We start from the raw sequence: 19,818 nt of genomic DNA, 5'->3' as shown, positions 1-19,818 counted from the left end.
CCATGGCGGTGAAGGGAAGGAGTGAAAGCAGAGGAGGAGGCGCCGCAGGGCGGGGAGGCGGCGGCGTGCGGGCCCTGCCTTGTGCCTGCTGCCGGGGCTGCCCCGGGCTGCCCAGGGGGTGCCACAGCGCCGGGGACCCTCTGCCGCCCAGGGGTGGTGGGCAGTGACCCGCCTTCTTGTGATAGCGGGAAGTTTATTTTAAACGCGTTTCATTTATAAGTAATGTTTTTGCTGCTAACACGGTGTAGGGCAGTAGTCCTCCATGCCCTTAGAATGGGTGTTGTGGCTGAGGAGGGATTTGGGGCCTTTAAGAGTGGCAAGACACAAAGGCTGTTCCTGTGTTTGCTTAATGTTTTTCCCTAAAACACTGGCTACTGCCATAAGCGTTTATTTTCGTGATCTGCCTTTTTAACGGGAATGAAACTTCAAAAGAATAGCGCTGTTTCTGTACTGCCTTTGTAAGTCCGCGGTTCCCTCAGGCGCCAGCACCGGGCGGGGCGGGGCGGCCGGCGGCGCGTGCTGTGCTGCCCTCCCCTCCACGCTGCGCCCGCGCGCGCGGGAAACTGCCAGAAGGTGAACGGGAGCGGGTCAGGAAAGAAAATGCCTACCCGAGCCTTGGTGCTGAGGGTGTCTGCCTGCAGCTGAGGGCAGCTACCTTCCAGAAGAGACGGTTTGCATCGGTGAGTCACCTCCAGCTCCTTCTGTAACCCCCCTGGTACCAAATGTTAATTCTTTTTTTACTGCACTGAGGTTTCAAAACCTAGGTGGCTGCAGTGTTTGTCTGTTAAGGACATATTTTTCTTCACGGGGCATTCTTATCCTTGGGATGTTTCAGTTTTCATGCAGCACCTTCAAGTCAAATCTTGTAGGTTTTCTTTTTTTTTTTTTTAATCCATCTGAAAACTTTTCTTTGCTATTCTCAGTAGAAAGTGTTCATTAATTTTATACACAACAAGGTGTGCTGGCCAACACTGGGTTTGGTTGTTTTTTTGTTTTTGTCTGTGGGTGGTGTTTTGCTACATGCTGCTAATTCATTTTATTCTCTTTTGTATCTATAGATAACATACTCTGGGACAGAGGTTTCATCACCAGTGTGTATGGTGTTCTGCATGGCTACTATTTTACAAGAAAGTACACATTCCTTTTTTATATCAATAATTAAAAAAAGCTTGGCACATAAGAAGAAAACAAAACATGTATTGGTCAAATTAAACTGAGCAATGTCTAACACTACACATACCCTTGAAGCTTTTCTGATCTGGAGTCTTAAGAGTGATAATGTATTCTAACCCTAAAATAATACATTTCCTCTTAGAAGACTGAAGTATGCGATCTTTGCCAGTAAAATCTCAAAACAATCAGTATCCCATTCAGGGAAGTTTTAATCCTCATGCTGGTTATTAAAATAAAAAAAATAATTAAAAATAATAATTACCAGAGGGAGCGTTATTAATTGGGAAAGTGCAACAATGTTTTTTTGATGCAAGCTCATAGAGAGCAAACACCAGAGCCATGTGCACAGAGTCCAGTAAACTGAGCCAACCCGGCCACCTGTATCGTTCTACATTGAATAGCCTCATCACTTACTTGGATTTTCAAAGGTTGTACAGTTATGTATCATGGCAAGGCTGCAGGTGAATATGAGCTTCTAAAGGAATAACATGAAAGAGAACTAATATGAGCCCTGAAGTAGCCCTACCGTATGTCTATAGCAAAGAAACCCTTAAATTAGTGCTGAGGAATACACTGAAGTTAAGCAGAAGAACCATGCTAAAATGTTAAGTGACCAAGTCACACCCTTGTTGAACATTTAACAACCATAGCAGCTGCTGACATGGAAGAGTACCATCAGGTAGGTGGGAATGTAGTGGCAGTTCAGGCACTTATACAAAAAAAAAACAGGAATAAAAGCACCTGGCATTTGGATTCTGACCAGGCTGCACATTATATTATCAAAAAAAGGTTTGTAAACATTGTAACTTGAAAAGGGGGGGGTGCCCATACAGCCAATTAGTAAGGGATGGAGTATGACCTAAGAGAACATAATGAAACTTATGGACTTCATGTATTACCTCATGTTAAAGTCATGGGAACTTTTGCTTACTTAAATCTTAACAGAAGTCACCAGGCAATTACACCAGTAATTTATGCCAGCTGTGGCATCTATGGCACAAAACACCATCTATAAAGAAAATGTAGTACTCTGCACTGTCCTTAAAGGTCTGCAGTGCAGGCATTTGTTCTAACAAATTAATTATATGTAAGCTGAGGGGGGTGGGGGGGTGTGGAGAGATGCACATCCTTTTGTACATGAGAAGTCCCCATTAATATGTGTTTCTCTTGCCACAAAGGGCATTGCCTGATCTTTGCTGTTTCTAGCTGCTGTTAGCTGTGCTGCACAGAGGTAAATAATTAGCCCCACTGTAAAACAGATGGTGATACAATGCCTGGCCAGGCAGTCAGAAAACCACAAATTGGAGGCATAAGACCCTCTCTACCAACTGTTTGTGGTAAAACATTATTGGAGTTTATCTCCATATCCATTGCCTGTAGAAGAAATCACATTGCAGAAGCTAATGGGCATCAGAGTACCCGGGGCTGTACAGGGACTAAGCCTAGGCTCCAGCACACCTGTACGGGGCTCTGTGCCTCCACAGCTTTCTCTGAAAAATGCATGTTACTCAAGATGAATCAGTGCAGCACTGTTCACAAAGTTCAAGTGGACTCCTTCTGTCCAAACCGTAATCTAGTTTGATGTGCTTCCCTCAAAGTTGAAAAGCTTTTTCCAAGTTTTTTTTCCAAGCATCTGTTTCACAGTGTTAGCCATGGAAAAATGTGAGGTTCAAATCCAAGATCTATGAGAAACAATTAACACTGCTAAGTTTCATATATGGCTTCAGGATAATTCGCGATACACAATCGTTTTTTGTAGTACCTTTAAAAGATGTCAATACCAGCCAAAAAAAAAAAAAAGTAATTTTTAGTCATTGGGATGGTTTGCACAAAATCATCTGCATGCATGGCTAGTTGACAGTTCTCTCTAAAAATGCTACATGCGTAAATCAGCTATGTTAAAATTTAAGAAATGCCTCAACCAGTTATTCTACCGATGACACGCAGAAGTGTCATGGAACAGTGAGGGCTGGCTGCATCTTAAGGGAAGACAAGCCAGGAGTGGGATGCAGTACCATGTCAGGCAGGAGGAGCGACAAGTCCAGGTCAGACAGGGCCAGAGACAGTGGCCAGGGTCAGACACAGCCAGTGATAACCCAGCATGGCCACCAGGATGAGACAAGTCTAACCTCAGCCGTACGCCAAGTCCAAGTCAGGATGAAGGAGGTACCTGCCTGAACGCACATGTAGCTGTGACGCAGTGATGATGTAGCCTAGGTGGGGGCTGGCAGTAAGGCCACTGCTGAAATGTAGCTCCCACGGGAACGGAGAGGTAGGGCCTCGCTTTTACCTTCTGTGCAACAAGTCTTAGTGGCAACAAAATTGACCATGAACCTGACCAGCTAAACTCATTGACTCAGCTAACTAATCTCCTAGAAGGGGGATATGCTCCGGGCCCTGAGAATGACAGTTCTGCTGCTGTATTAATGTGTGAACAGGTCTAATGAGAAACATACTCATTTATCCATGGTTTGTCTCTGAAGATGGATTTTTCAGTGTTTCAAGCAGAAACAGGCTTAATAGTAACAGCATTCTGAATCATCCAAAAACCAGGCATGAGGCTTAACAGCTCTGGTACATCTTTTACAAAGGATTTCAGCTTTCAAGGAATACTGGAGAATTATCTCTATTGATCTTCCCCTTCAAAGAAATAAAATGTATCTAGTACTTGGTATCTTCAAAGTCCTGTGCATGAAGCTATTTACATTTTAATAAGGTCTTCTTAAATCAATAAGATTGTTTCATTAAGTTTTAGATCTATTAAATTTACCTTCTAGGTATTATATATGTTCAAGGTATGACATGGCTATTTACGAAGGTAGAAGGCGTAAATGGGGAAAGATTGCTTAATATGTAATCTTAAGCATGCTAACTGCAAGTATGCAACCATGTCCAATAATGTAACTTGAGACCAAGGTAAGCAGTAACGACCCTGTGCTGGGCTCTGCTTCTAAGCTGTATTTAATTATGCAGTACAACTTGTTTTCTATTACATTCAGATTATTAATCATCAAAGTCTGAAGTATTACTATTTAATGCTGTATGACTATCACTTTGCTTGCATACCTTGTTATTTATCTGCTTTACTTATTAGAAATGCAGGAGGCTAAAAGCAGAAATTGAATTTGAGCAGCAGCTAGCTCCTGTTGTTTATTTTAGCAAAGAATAACTAAATCCTGTAATTTCTTCACAAAAATCAGAATATGTACACCATGTCATCCACTGACTGAGGGAGACAACCCCTCCTCTGGAGTACCGGGTAACGACAGGCATGTAAAAACGTGCCCAAAATGCAGTTCTTTACTGCTGCTCATGTGACCTGGTGTTGCAAGGAGAGGTAATTTCCACTAAGGCCAAGGCTAGTATTTTTGTCAGGCTGCTCTAATGGCTTTTGTCATCTGACTGTCTGCTTCTGGAACCATTCAGTTTGACCACACTCCCCAGTTTCTCCTGCAAATCACTAAGTGCATGGCAGGCCGTGGTGATCTTGAAGGTATAGTCCAGACTGGTGATATGTCAGTCACAAAGACAGCATCACTGCTGTGAAGACAATGACTGAGGCACTGTGGTTGTTGGAATGGGGGCATTTATATATGGCATGATGCTATTGCCTGGTCTGTGCGTGGCTGCTTATCAAAATGTGGACAGTTCGGATCTGAAAGCATGGATGAACCACAGCAATGATCACTAGGGCACAATGGATCACTAAGGACAGCAGAATGTTATCTCGTATAATTGTGACACAGGTGGGGCCCCTTAAGGGCCTGCACAAGGGCTTATGTTTGTCAGTAATTCCGGCACAGCTCCACCTACTAGTCCCCTGGACACTGAGTTGGTAAATAGCCAGGGAGCAGAGCATCAAACAGCATATGGCTTCGCAGACTTTCACCAGGCTGCAGTAAACATCCCAGCCCTGAACAGCTGCGCCTCCTCTCTAACAAGATTACTTTTAAGACACTGATACCTTCTGGACTGGATGGAAATCTGGAAATAAGCATGCTGCTGTCAGGGCTCTGAGTGCACCGAGAGGCTCTGCAGCTTCTCCCCTCCCCACCCCCACCCCAAGGGGTTTGGCTGTCCATGCTTTATTCCTGTGATATGTGATATGGCACAGTTGTAGCCTTGGATAAGGCTGCTGGGGAAAGAGCGATGTGAGAAGGAGCTATGGGAAGCCTCAAGGGGGCCTCCTGACTTTTGCTTGGTAGCTGCGTTGAAGCTCAGGCCTCCGTCCGTGAGACTTGCTTGAGGTATGTCTGTGCCTGGCCATGTCGCTTGCTGATCCTGAACCACTGATCTGACATGCTGGCTTGACCTTGCACTTGTTTCATCACTGAAGACATGTCTAGTAATCTTGAATATTGGCTGATCCTGCTCACTAGCATGGTACCTGCTCAGGTACTGTGGGATTGTGTCTGCCTAGGTGGGATCATTGCCTTGCTGTTGCCCTCAGCTCCTGGCTTCCTTCCCTTGTGGGGCATTCCATGCTGCTGCTTCCTGAGAGCTCCTACCCCAGAGCCATCAATGTGGTCTGTTACATGAAGAAGTTACTGTCCCATTGGCAGTCAGTTCATGTCTGAAATCAGTACACATGATGTAACTGAACAAAACTCAGTAATACTGGAGGGACTGCTAAAGGCCAACTGCTATCCATACAGTCACTCAATGTATAAGACAGCAAGAGTGGCCTCAAATAGAAGGAGAGCAGGTAGGGTCCATTCTGCATACTTCTGCTTCCCTTATGCTTCCTCTGCCTTTCAAGTTGAATTTGTCATTGTATGTCTCTGAAATTAAGGTCAATACTAATGAACACTGCTGGGCAGAACTCATGAAGGGCTGCATGGTGAAATCATGGTATATATATGAGCAGATGAATTAGGGAAAGCACTTGGAGGGCCTTCTCTCCATGCTAAACCTGCTGAACATGCTAAAGGCCTTGTGGAATAGTGTCATGCAAGAGGACACCTTGCACAGTGTCAGGTATCTCTCAGGGTGACATAAAATACCTGAAGTGTGGGCATGGATGGAACACCTTTGAGTTGCCTGTCCAGCCCCAAGGATGTCCCTGTTAAAGCTAAGCCCGTTCCTCTAGGGTAGGGTAGCCATACTCAAAACACTGGAGGTGATGGAAGCCTGTAGATCAACCCTTCAGAGCAGTACAGACATAGACACCATCGTCCTGCAAAATACACAAACAGAATACGACCTTAACTGTAAACATAGATTAGATTGAAGAGTACAGCTGCGCAGCAGAGCAGTGACTACCTATTATGCAGCAATATATATGGCTGTGTAGTAACTCTGTATATTGGTTTTGCTATTATTACTATTAAAAGCCATAAAGTTTTAATTTTGTATATCCACAATACCAGAAGGCATCATATGAACAGTTCGGGGTGTAAATGATCCAGCAATCTGTGTCAGCACTTGACTTAATTGCAAGGTGGGACAAAAAGACTGAATAAATACCGTTTTCTCATGGAAATCTAAAAAGATTATTTTTGGATTATTAAAGATTCACACTGTGGTTTTCCTCAAGTGCTGTCGTATATTTGTGCTTGAGGAAAAGCAAGTTACTGGAAATCCATGCCAGGCTCCAGCTAAGCAGTTGACTTTCTATCTGTGATTGAATACACACTAAACAGGCAAGAATGTTTCTGTGTTATTTCCTGGCAGTGAAAATACACTCTGTCATGCATCTTTCCTATTCAGATGTGGCAGCTTTTGCCTACCGCTGCTTTTCCACAGTAGTCTGCAGGCCCAAACCGGCACAGTTTGGACAAATAACTGAATTTCTTAAGAACTTGAAGAAGCAGCAAAATTAACACTTATATTAACAAACAGAAAATTAACAATCAAATGCAATAACCAGACATTCTATTTACTGGCCTTCACTTATGAATGATTCAGTTCCTTTCTTTTCTGATTCTGCTTTTATTTATGTATCTTTTCTGTCTCTGTTGATTTTGGTTATTATTCTGTCCTCGGTGCTCCTTGTTTCCTGCCTGTTAGCAAAACAGGAGAAACAAAAAGAATATGAAAGAATCATCAGATCTTCATAGCAGATTTATAATCTTCTTTCAATAAAGAATTGGGCCCTATATTCTGAGTAACTGCAGAACTATGAAAGGAATTACAGATTCACCTTTAAAGCACCCATCTATATTGTAAATTTTTAAAAGGAAAATAATCTTTTTCCAGCTATATGTTTCAGGTAACTTTTAGGTTAAATTCTGATGTTCTCAAAGAATGAACAAAACCAGTAATGCTAGAGCCCTGAGCAACTTCTCATTACTTCCAAGTATACACTTTGAGCTTCCTTGGCTCGGTTATTTATCCTGAGTGCCTAAGATATTTCAAACGGAGTCCATACGGCAGCAGGGCATAAGAGTAAAGGGGAGCACCTCAGAGACCAAAAAAGCTGCATAGCCTGAAATCCACAACTGGACTTCTGTTGCCACAATTGTTTTAAAAGCTGGAATTCCTTTAATTCAGTACAAAAGCATAAGTTCACTTTTTCCACAGTCTACAAAAAAATCCTGATTCAGTTCAGAAGCAGATATAAGTGCAAATTCAGCAAGTAGTCTATGCAGAATCCAACAGTTGACAGCCTGGGAGACACAAATACACTCCAGAAAGCACAGTGCTGTCTGCCAAATTAGTGAACCGTTGAGAACTGGCACTCACCATGAAAAATGAGCAAAAGGGGGGTGAGGGGGGTGGGGTGGGTGGAAGGGAGAAATGAGAGATCAGAAGAAAAAGTTCTAGAGGAAGGCCATAAAAAATTGAGAGAATAATGAAAAATTGGCAACAACTTGGGCCACAGCCTAGAGCAACAATTTGGGCCAGCCATGTCAACTGAAATTCAGACCAGTAAAATAAGATGCAATGAATGAAAATAAATTCTTATCATGAAACAATAATACATCAAGTAATGCTGCTAGTAAGCAAACCAAAGTAGATGCAACAGAAAACCTTATGGAAAGGTCATTAAGCACTCCCTTTTTTCTTCTCACACAAATTGCCTTTTGGCACAGAGGCTGAAAACAGTTTTTATAATTTTCTATTTTTCCCTCATCTGGCCACAAAATCAGAAATAATCAGTACTCTGTTTCACCCTCTATGAAATTTGCTGAGGCATTCCTTTAATTATGTTTACATATGCTTATGCTTGTGGAGCTACCATATGAACCAGGTACCCAGCTGAAAAAAGGGAAACTCAGAGGGAAGAGGTGCTGAGGTTTTTAACTTTAAAGTGGATCTCTTCTGATCTGATGCATATTACAGTCCTGCACCAGTTGTGTTGACATAGGGGTAGAAATTAATTAAGTCAGCGCTGATGCTGGAGACAGTATATCATCAAATCATTGCCTCTCTGGAAAAAAACAAGCCCATTATTTGTGGAGCAGTGTAGCTGCAAATTAAGAGGTGTGAGAAGAACACATAACTGAAGGCCATATGAAAGGCAGATGTGAGAGGGACAGGAAACGTGTGTGTGGGAAAAGCATATGGGAGACAACAGAGGGATGGGAAGAAGAGGGGTATAATGTGGTAGAAACAACTTGACCAACTCGGTGGCCATTTTTGTAAAGCCTAATTAAAACTTTCAAGTTTTGTTGGGTTTGTCTATTTTCAGATTTTCTTCAATTACTGCTGCAAGGCTCAGATTTACATCAGCAGAACACAAGCATGGGCTGACACACTTTTATTGCTAAAAATGAAACAGTTGTTTCCCATCAAAGCACAAAAAGCAAAACTGTAGAGCAGAATCTACCAGCAGTTTTTTATCTATTTCAGTGCTTTGCAGCCACATTCTCTTAGCCTTAGAAAGAGGGTGGCTTGCTGTTAACAAATACTGCCCAAAGCAAAACACTGGGCAATCTAAAAGAACCCTTTATACCTATTTTACATATTTCTTTCCAAACATTTCCTAACAGCTCCAGTTAATGCATTAAGGTGCCCGGTCCTTACTAGCTGCACAAATCAGTCTTTCATGTTGACGCCAGCAGTATTACCCTGGTTACATTATTAGAGTGGCTTAACCTGGCAGGTGGCTTAGCAAAATGCCTAGTGCCAAAACAATCCTAGCATACAATCTACACTTTTCTGTCAATCAAATTATTATATTTCATGCTCTGTTGTCTAGATTGTGGTAGGGTGGGGTTTTTTTGCTTTGTTTGTTGTCATCGTTGTTGTTGTTTGTTGAGTTTTTTCCTCTGTAAAAATGCTATTTTACCAACTGCAAAATTGCTGACAAACTATTTTCTAAAAAACCCCAGTGTCCTATGTCCTATACTCCAGTTTCATAGATCTAAAAATCTCAATACAGTCAACGACGGGGGGGGGGGGGGGTGGAAGCACCTTCCGTAAACTACAAAAAGCCAATGTAAGTTTATATTTATAAGTGCATTTAAGGTTGGGCTTCAAATCTGGAAAGATCCCATACCAGCTGGAGGCCGGCCAGCCTTTATTTCTTTGAGAGGATTCTCTGGAAAATGCAAAGCTCTGTATTATTATTTTTTAACTGATGGTTTCAAAACTAAGATCCTGAAGCTTTGCAGATAGATTCAGCTGTAAACAGTTGTAGTTGACAATACCAGAATGATTCCATCATGGAATGAATATATTTGGCTACCATGTATCCAGACAAAAGCATTTACATACAAATGGCAAAATGTTCCACAGGACTTAAAGCAACATGCCTTTGTGAGAGGACAAAGAGGAATACAGAAATAAAAGTGAAAGCAGAATGGGCAGATTAAACTTTGGCATTTGAGCAAGGCACTGCTAGCAGTTTTTTGGATGGAAGCTACCAGCCTTTGCAAATCACAAACTAATCCAAAGCCTTAATACCTCAGTTGATACTATTTTAGTCTTAATTCTAAAGATATTGTAACTGTTATATGTGCTACATGCTGAAACCCTTTTTTGTTCTCTCCTGTTTAGTGGGTAACAATGCTGAATAGCAAAGAGAGAATTTTCATTCTTTACACTTTTACACTGCTTGCCAAAATGCATTTTCTGATCTGAATATACAACAATGTAGTAGCTTAAATATCAATACTTAAGGTATAAAGCCACCCTGGAGTGTGTAGAAGTTTCATAGATATTTTGTAGGTTCACCTGTATCATATTTGCATATATTTTATGTTTCATCTCCAAAAACATTGATGTGTTGTGTTTCTCAGCATGTGTGTATCTCTCCTTTCTCATGCTGATTTCACTGCTCTGTACCATAGCACTTAAGTTTAGAGACTCCGAAGCCTTGCTTAGATGTAACTCAAATAACTTGATGCAATGCAGGGAAAAGCTGAAAAGCCTTCAATATTTAAATAGAAATTTAAGTTTCAAGTGTAGTCTAAAGGCTTCAGATCTCTTAACCTCCTTCATCAATTAACATATCTGCAACAGTTGGGTTTTGATCCATATTTTCAGAGAACAGTAATGCTGCTGATACAGCATTTCCAGTTCAGTCACTGAAGCAGTTTTCAGAAGATAATTTAAAAAGTACTCAGTTGACAGGATGTTTCTTCAGGGAACCATTGATCACATTCTTAAATTGCAACAGAACCAGAGATAGTCGTCATTTTCATTTCAATATCAAGAATGCCTTAAGTGATGATCACAGCTAACCCATATTAATGACAACCCTTAACATTTAGAAACTCTGTCTATTCAATATATTTCTGTGCAGAGTAACAAGAACAGATGGATACTTCCTTAACACCTGCTGCTGTGGGAGTCTTGTGAAACACTTGCAAGTAAGAAATTATTACTGCTATAAAATGTCTCGGTTTTATTTGTTTAGAGGATTTCTATAGAACACGCATACAATTTATTTTAGGTTTCTCAGCTTAGGTTGTGCTTTTGGAAAGCTGAGGAAGTATCACTTACTGAAGGAAAGCTTATTTCTATGCCTCATAAAAAACGTTTTAGGATATAAATTGAAGATTTACTGCAAGTTGTTGTATAAGGAGGCTGAGGGGTGCACATGATATGCTACTATAGAACTGATGGAATAGCTCCAGGGACAAAAAGCCCAGTCCTGCAAAGTGGGAGGAGTCCCATGAAAAAGAGAGGGCTTTCTAGAGGAAATCACAGCAAACTGAAGCCTAATGCTTTTCTGACTAGGAGCATCACAGAAAGATGAAGTGCAGAGATTTTAGATCATAATTATCTTAATAGCTTTCCTTGGGTGATTTAAATGTTTCTCTGCTTCTACATGTAGCCAAAAGGAGAGAGACAAATTATTTCCTAGGTTTGGAACACTCTTCTCTGTTCTCTTCCGAAGTTATATACATCAGATTTATTTATTATTTGTTGTAGAGAATTTCATATGTAGTAGATTCAAAAAATAAAATCTAAGTTCAAAGGCTGTGAAAGTGGCATGTTATTAGGGATTGTAATCCACCTAGATTATTTAATGAATTTTATTTTCATTATGCCTAGTGATCAGAAATTCTCTTAAAAATCCAGTTATTTCCAATAGGAGATAGAACCCAAGTTATCTTAACTATCAAAAGAAGACAGTCTAATATGTCCAAAAATAACCCCTACCTAAACCAAACATATTTTTCTCCTGCCATCTTTTGGCACAGGTGTCACAAAAATGAACGCAGGTGATTAGAAATTTGGAAAATGGAAAGCATGGTAGTATCTGACACAGAAGTAGGGTAATTCTTCCAGTCCAGGCAGCCATTGGGGATTAACCATGTAGCACATCACTCTGGTTCTACTTCATAGATCCACAGAGTTAAAAACTGAAATAACTATGCAGACAATTTACTCTGAGCTTTTGCATAATGGAGTTCACAATACCTCAGCCCATAATTCCTGACCTATAATTTCTGACTGAGATGGAGGACATCTCTCAGAAAGACACATAATCATAATTTAAAGGCTTCACATAGTGATAAACTCATTAATTCCCAAGGTAAGTTGTTTTGACTGTAAATTGCCATCATGCTAAAATGATGTACATTATTTTAGCTTGAATTGATATGTTTGTCTTCCAACTACAGAACTTCTATATGTTGTTTTACTGATTTCACCATTCACTGATCTAAGTCTTATCCCAGTGTACATACTGATAGACTATGATCATGTAAGCACTGACTTTCCTGTTGGCTAAACTTATTAAATAAAACTTACTAAGTTATCTTCTGGCTTTAAGGTATGATTTCCAAGCTACCAAACTAAAAAAGATTCAGAAGAAATCTGCAAGTATTTGCTGTATGTTTTTAAAAACTAAACAGAAGAAAATAGTGTTATTTCTCACTCATCTCTGCATTAATGCCATATATAAGCATACAAATACACTTCTCAGGTTTCTTGTTAGTTTATCTAAGGATCACAGCAATTAATTCAGACACTTTAGATATTATATTATCCTGCCAATTTACATGCATCTAGGATAAATCTTGTAATTTGTTTTGGCTCCTCTGTCTCCTGAACACAAAGATAAATTTGCTGTGTGTCTAGAACTTGAATTCCAAGAGCTGAACACTATATCGTGTTTAATGCACAAGTTTATATGAATTGTTTATCTACTCTGGGTGATTAAGAATTTAGGTCCATGACTTTAGGAGGAGAAGCTTGAAAGAACTGAGTTTGTTTATCCTTGAGAAGGCTGGGGGAAGTTGTTGTCTACAAATGCCTATTGGGGGGTGTGGGGAAGATGAAGCTGGACTCTTCTTGAGGGTGTGCAGTAAAAGCATGAGATAGTGTGAGCACAAACTGCTACAAAGGAAATTCTGATAAAATACTAAGAGAAAAAAACTACTCGTATTGAGAATAGGCAGCCGCAAGTTGCCCAAGGAGGCTGAGGAATCTCCACACTTATATATACTCAAATACTGAAAACTCAACTGAACAACCTGAGCAACCTACCAGACATACTCTAAATGGTGGATTGGACAAGGGTCCTTCCAGAGAGAAGCTCCTTGCAGTCTAAATGGCTTTAACTGTATGCCTAATTCATTAGCTCTGCTGGCCTTACTCAGTGGTGGAACCGAAGTGATGCTGTAATTTAGGCTCAAAATGCAGACCTTACATGATGCCTGATGACAACAACAGGGATTTTTATCAGGGTGCTGATTCATACAAACAAAAGGCTGTTCTGGGGACAAGAGCTGAATGTCCATCTCACCCATCTATCGTAGTTCTCTTGGACCTCCCTGTCTCTTCTGCATGAACTAAACCACTTTACACCACAACCTTGTAGGTTAAACTAGCATCAATTTCAGTTCTTTACAATAGACCAGTTTTAGTTCCTTATACTAGACCATGCCGTTATTTCCAGCAGTGCAGTAGTAGTTACTTCATAAAACACTGACTTCTCCCCACAGCATGTGGAGGGCAGATGGCTGAGAGGAAAAGGAAGCACGGGCAAAATCTATTTCTGAATCAGGAGCCTTCTTTTTTTCTTTCATTGCAACTAAAAATTGGTACAAAAAGTTATGTTCTTGACGAAACTACAAGATGTGCCAAAGGTAAATGTTACTGAGGTTGCTTATCAGACATGATAAGCAATGTGATGTATATAATATAGTTAACAACTTAATTTGTACCTGTTGTGTTCAAACAAATCGTCCTATTATCTTTACTTAACATTCTTTTACACCCAGTTAAACTAATCTAGTGAAATACACATACATAAGAATTAGGCCTTTGATATGATCAGTAAATTAAATTAACTTGACTCCAGGAAGAAAAAGATAAGAAAAAGCCTGTCCTTACAAGAAAGGTCACAAACAAAGAATGGAAAGAATGCACATTTTAAAATTCCAGAATATAAAGAAGTAATGGCCCGAGGGGTAAAGGACCTGCATTTTCTGTAAGTTTCTGTCTTTCTGACAGAATTCTTTTTACTTGACACTTTACTGTATCCCAGATTAAGGTCACTTTCTTGTTATACGTTCTAACTTGGTATACTTAAAATGCTGCACTTTTATTCCAGAAACGAAACATATGGTATTGCAGCAAAAAGTCCAAAATAAACATGTTAATAGATTGAACTACAACTACATTGGCCAGTGTTGTAAATAGACACATCTTCTTCCCCATTATCCTCTCCCTCCAGTTCGAGGCTCATGTCGAAGACACATCCCTGTATTGACAGGAGGAAAAGACTTCAGAAGTCAATACTTAACACATTGGGGAAGACAGAAGATGAAACCATGAATGTATGAGCACTGTGAGTTACTCAGTTAGGGCTGTGGATATGGAAGAATTGTCTTGCACTGGGGTGACAGCCTGGGAAGCGTTTGTTTTCCGTAATATACCTTTTGACTTAAGGAGTGTGTCTCCTTCTGCTAATTCTGCTAATTTCTTCTGCTAATGCCAAGATCAAATACAATTGAGGAAATGGATGTGCAAAACTAATCTCAGAGCTTTTTACACCTTCTCTTTCCAAAAGCCAGTGTTTTAGCTTAGCTTTCAAAAAGTCCTGTCTATAACATGATCTGCTCACGCAAGTGGGAAGTTTTAAATCGTGTGGATATGTCCTGGAAAGGGTACGGTTAAGTCGAAGTCAGGCAACTCGACTGGAAAAACAAACATTTTCTGTAGAGGAAGAAATGTCCAGTAACCTTGAAGACTGTCAGCAGTGACTATGGTGAAGTTTGTCAAGTTAATTCCTTTGAAATATTTCTGCTTCAGAAATAAAACAAAAAAAAATTTCTTCCACTTCTTGAGTGGATGCATGATTCACCCACTGGCATCCAGCTTGAGCAAAAGAAGACATAAACTTACTTAAACTCTGTCTTTTCAAGTGTTTCTGTAGACTGTCTCAGGTGTTTCAGATTGCAAGTTTGGTTTTCTTAACTGTGTAGAACAATTTGGTTTTCATTCTTCACAAATGATAATCACTCCCAAACAGCTTTACCAGAACCTTCTCTTGCTACCACACCTCACCCACACCTTCTAACAGTCTTGCTCAGTGCCTCACCCTATTGCTACACAACTTCTCCCTTTCTCCTGAGCAGGAAACCACAGTAGTTTCACCTTTGGTTATTCATCTGAGAGTCCTTTGCAAGTCTATTGCTACTCATCTGGTTCATCTCTGTTTTCTTAATCAAAAACAGAGTTTAATGTAAAACTTTGGATGTTATTTATATATCTACTTGAAGCTCTAGAGTAATTACTGCAGAGTAAAAAAAAAAAAAAAAGAAATGCAAATATTATAAATCTTGCTTTATGTTTGGGGGCTGTACTAAACATAATTTGCCAGAAAGCTGCATCTTGTGTTTGCATAGTGTTTATCAGCCTTCACTATTTATAACAGATGGAACTAGGGCATTGTGAATGTTTCTATTAAACAGTAAATGACACTGCAACATAAACACAATATTGTGGAAGTTTTGTCTTGCAAATTAAATTCTAAAATCTGGCAGATAGCTTACAAATTTAAAATCATCTTCTCTTCTCTTCTGTAGACTATAACTATAGCAGATATTCATTGCCACATGCTCATTGAGGGCAAAATTATTGTTTCATACTCTGAAACACAGGAAAGGGAGGGTAATACTGATAATTCCACAGGGGCCATCACATGGATTTCATGAGGGACTATCACTTATGAAAATAAATGAATGGTCAGGCAACAAGAACAATCTCTCCTGGCAGCTAAAGAAACCTCAGTCTCATTCTGACTCTTAGGCACTTATGCACCACCGCACTTCTGGTTAAAATAGTTTTCCAAACTGATTTTGTTTTAAGTCAATAGACAAAAAAACGGTGTAATCACAACCATCCCACACTGAACAAGTGGCCATTGCTGACCTAGCAGAAACATCCTCTTCCAGTGAATAACGTACTTACAAACCTCAGACTTTGACCATCTGTGAATAATTGTTTACTCATGGGCATTTATGCAAGTCCTTCAGCTGGTAACCATCTCCTCATCCAATTTCCAACATCATCTTTTTTTTTTTTTTCTCACAGGCTGAAGTGTCTTTCCTCGTGGGTCTCCATAGTACCCATCCTTGTTACAGGTCCACCCAAGACTAGAAGTAGACACTCACTCATTGCCTATTATTTCTGCCTTCATTTATTTAAACAAGCAAACAAACCAACCTCATGTGTGTGAATAAAACCATAGTACCATAGTATAAGAAGTGCCAACGACCAGTGAGTCAATGTGTTCAAATCCCCCAACCCTCATTAGTTTATAACCCTTTTGACAACTAGAACCTGGTTGTTTATTCATCTGGTTGGCCTAGATGGCCAAAAAGTGGCACTATCATCTTGTAGCTTCACTCACATAAGAAGTTATATGAGTTTCCACCTCCAAACTCTTGCAGAAGTATTAATCTGAGATCCTATTCACTATAGAGTCCAGGCTTCTAATTACTGGACTTACATAGGATTGTGTTTTATCTTGTCTGCCCCATTTTGTACCAAGAAGGTACAAAAGTGAGACACAGTCCTGCAGACACCAAGGTGAGAGAAGGAGTGAAAGGAGGTGCTCCAGGTGCCAGAACAGAGATTCCCCTGCAGCCCCTGGAAGAGACCATTGTGGATCAGGCTCCTGACAGGAACTGCAGCCCCTGGAGAGCCCATGCAAAAGCAGGTTTACTCTGAAGGACTGCAGCCCATGGAAGGACCCTTGCTGGAGCAGGAGGAAAGTGTTATGAGAAAGTGATGAGATGTTACAGACTGACCACTGCTCAGGGGTGGGGGCAGTAGGTAGAGGAGTTGGGAACAAAGGAATGATTTGGAGCCTGGGAAAAAGTGGTGTGAGAGTGGGGAGAAAGTGGTTTATTTTATGTCTTTTTTCTTATCATCTTACTCAATTTTAACTCTTGATATTAATTTTTCCGAGGTCGTCTGTTTTGCTTGTGATAGTCATTGGTGAGCAATCTCCTTGTGCTCATCTTGACACATGAGCTTTTAATCTTATTTTTAGCTCCTGTCCCACTGAGGAGGGGCAGTGAGAGAGCAGCTGGGTGGGAGTTTGAGTGCTAGCCATGGCTAACCCACCACACCAGTGTATCATCTCTATGCCATCTTTAATTTGATCTCTATCAAATGAGTCCACTCAAAAAGTCACAGTTATAAAAAATATGTGCATGCAATTTTGTGTTCTCTAGCTAAGCCCATGAAAGATTTCACTTGCCATTTTGTGGGTAAACCTGGACACTCCAGCAAAAGACACATCTATAAACCTTACCATTTTTTGATTTCTCAAAGCTTATCCTCAGTGGGTTTCCTCATTACTCATATTTCATTACAGGGCCGGGGTGGAAATGAGTCCCATTACCCTGAATAACTTCTAAAAAAATAGCTCTGGTTCTTTCTATATGTTAAATCTATAAGATGTATGCATAAGTTAGCATTTATTAAGATGTGAATATATAACCACAATTACATTAATATCTTGTCCACGAGTCCCTGAAACGTTGGGGGAGCATCACACTTGCCAAGCAGAGCTAGGCAGTCTTGGGTAGCTTCCTGTAGCTTTCTGCAGCTCAGGCTCTCTGCCACTGTCCCCTCCAACTGAGTGTGATTACATACATGGCTTCATCTGGCATTCTGACAGTTCAAGACATCAGATAATGATAAATTTAACAGTCCTCTTAGTTTCGGGAATCAATATATAAGAGGTAGTATGGCTGAACTTTGGAGCTAATGTAAGTGACATCAGTATAAGACAACACAAGGAATACTGCAAGTGGTATTAGATATTTCAGCTTAAGTATCTTTAAACTTTCCAAAAATATTTACAGTATCCAGAAGTGATTCTAGTGGATCTGAGGCACATGCAGTGTTCAGTCAAGTGGATTGCCCACGTAGTCATTATGAACACATCTGATCCATAAAACTAAGATTCCTAACTGACCTGTATTTTGCCTAGTGACACCTAATTATTTCAGCTATGAAATCTATAAGGCAGCTTAATATATTTTTTAAACTTTTCTTTAAAAAAAACTTTTATCCAATTTCAGAATAGCATTAAACAAATATGGCAATTCAAAATCTGCCGAGACGTTTTTATTAAAGCAGTTGGGGTTTATACTTTTGAAATTGTCTATGGCTGTTGTCTAAGATTTTTTTGAAAAGTAGTTCTTCTATATCTGTGATAGTGGCTCATCTATTGTTATCAACCAAAGCCAAAAGGTTCAACACAATGCTAAAAATGAAGTTACAGTTTGTACCTGAGTTTCTCCAAAAAAGGTTGTGTTTTTTTAATTAAAGCACTCCCCGTGTCTTTATATTTCAAGTTTAAGAATTCCATTTTGCCTGTGAGAGTCTTTTCTTTCTGAAACTTGGCATGACATAACTATGAAAATATTATTAATCTGTGTTGTACATATTCAAGTCTCATCTTTTCCATTACCCCAAAGTACCATAAAAACATAGGGGAGGTATATATCTTAACTGAAAAGCTTAAACTTAATGTTTTGTTTCACAATTCAGCTATTATGCAGGACGCTGAATGGCTTATAACTCTTTGGTCTTTAACTGATACAGGATCACAGCTTTTCTAAAGCTGATGCGGATAGCAAGGCCAGCTATTTCATTCAAGCCAAACAGGGAAACAGTTGCATTTCTGATTGTTTTACTAATGGCAGACAGCAATGGAAATTTAGAACACAATATTTCAGTTGGAAGGGACCTACAATGATCATCTAGTCCAGCTGCCTGACCAGCTCAGGGCTGACCAAAAGTTAAAGCATGTTATTAAGGGCATTGTCAAAATGCCTATTAAACACTGACAGGCTTGGGGCATTGGCCATCTCTCTAGGAGGCCTGTTCCACTGTTTGACCACCCTCTTGGTAGAGAAATACTTCCTGGTATCCAGTCTAAACCTCCCCTGATGCACCTTGAACCATCCCTACACATTCTATCGCTGGATTCCAGGGAGGAGAGCTTAGCACCTCCATACTTCACCTCCTCAGGAAGCTGCAGAGAGCAATGAGGTTGCCCCTCAGCCTCCTGTTCTCTAAAGCACACAAGCCCAAAGTCCTTATCCACTCCTCATAGGAGTTGTGTTCAAAGTTTAGATGAAGTGGCAATACATAACCTGTTTTGAAATTACTGTGTATGCATCTGTGTACACTAGAAGGAAAACACAGGAAACAACAAGAAAATTAATTGTTGTCAGAGAGCAATCCAAACCAGCGAATTCAGAGCAAAGTGTTATCAGGTGAAAGGTATGTCTCCTGGTTTGTATTTTCCACCATATTCAGGGAAACAGAACTTCATGTACATTTTCCTCAAATAAACAAGATTACAGCAAAGACATACCTGATTGAAAAATCATTTTTTTCCCTGAAAAGTCTCAAATATTAAAATATAAAATATATTCTGTGTAGAGGAATTATAAAGGAATGAAGGCAGGTTAATTAACATTGATAATATACCGCTGTGGGCTGGCTTCAGGTGTGGTGGGTTGGCTGACGTGGATAATGTGCAGCTGTGGCTGGTTCCTGCTAAGTAGCTAAGTAGCTGTAAGGGGTATGAAAGGGGAGCACTGGGTGAAGAGAGACCTGGAAGAAGCAGAGGGAGGAGAAAGAGTACCTCAGATGTGGGAGAGGCCCCAGGAAAAGCAGAGTGAAGAAGGAGGAGGCCTGGATGAGGAGGGGCTGGCTGGAAGAGGAGCCTGGAGAAGGAAGACTCCAGATGCAGCAGAGGCAAGAAGCAGG

The 19,818-nt window shown here is 40.3% G+C and overlaps 1 long non-coding RNA gene across 2 annotated transcripts; it reads left to right on the top strand.

The window, feature by feature from the left end:
* Window positions 1-6: 6 nt before the first annotated feature.
* On the top strand, window positions 7-19,413 carry LOC114017729 (uncharacterized). 2 transcript variants are annotated; one of them, XR_008730796.1, is made up of 5 exons: window positions 7-680; window positions 1,059-1,131; window positions 10,865-10,931; window positions 14,252-14,365; window positions 16,114-19,413. It is a non-coding gene; the product is annotated as an uncharacterized LOC114017729 (long non-coding RNA). The 2 variants fall into 2 exon arrangements; XR_003562958.2 differs by lacking the exons at window positions 10,865-10,931; window positions 14,252-14,365; window positions 16,114-19,413 and having other exon boundaries at window positions 1,059-1,233.
* The last annotated feature ends 405 nt before the right edge of the window (window positions 19,414-19,818 follow it).

The sequence above is a fragment of the Falco cherrug genome, chromosome 2 (assembly GCF_023634085.1).
Source record: "Falco cherrug isolate bFalChe1 chromosome 2, bFalChe1.pri, whole genome shotgun sequence".
In the NCBI taxonomy this organism is placed as follows: Eukaryota; Metazoa; Chordata; class Aves; order Falconiformes; family Falconidae; genus Falco; species Falco cherrug.
Note: the sequence above shows the minus strand (reverse complement) of the source record. Positions and strands in the feature narration are given on the sequence as shown.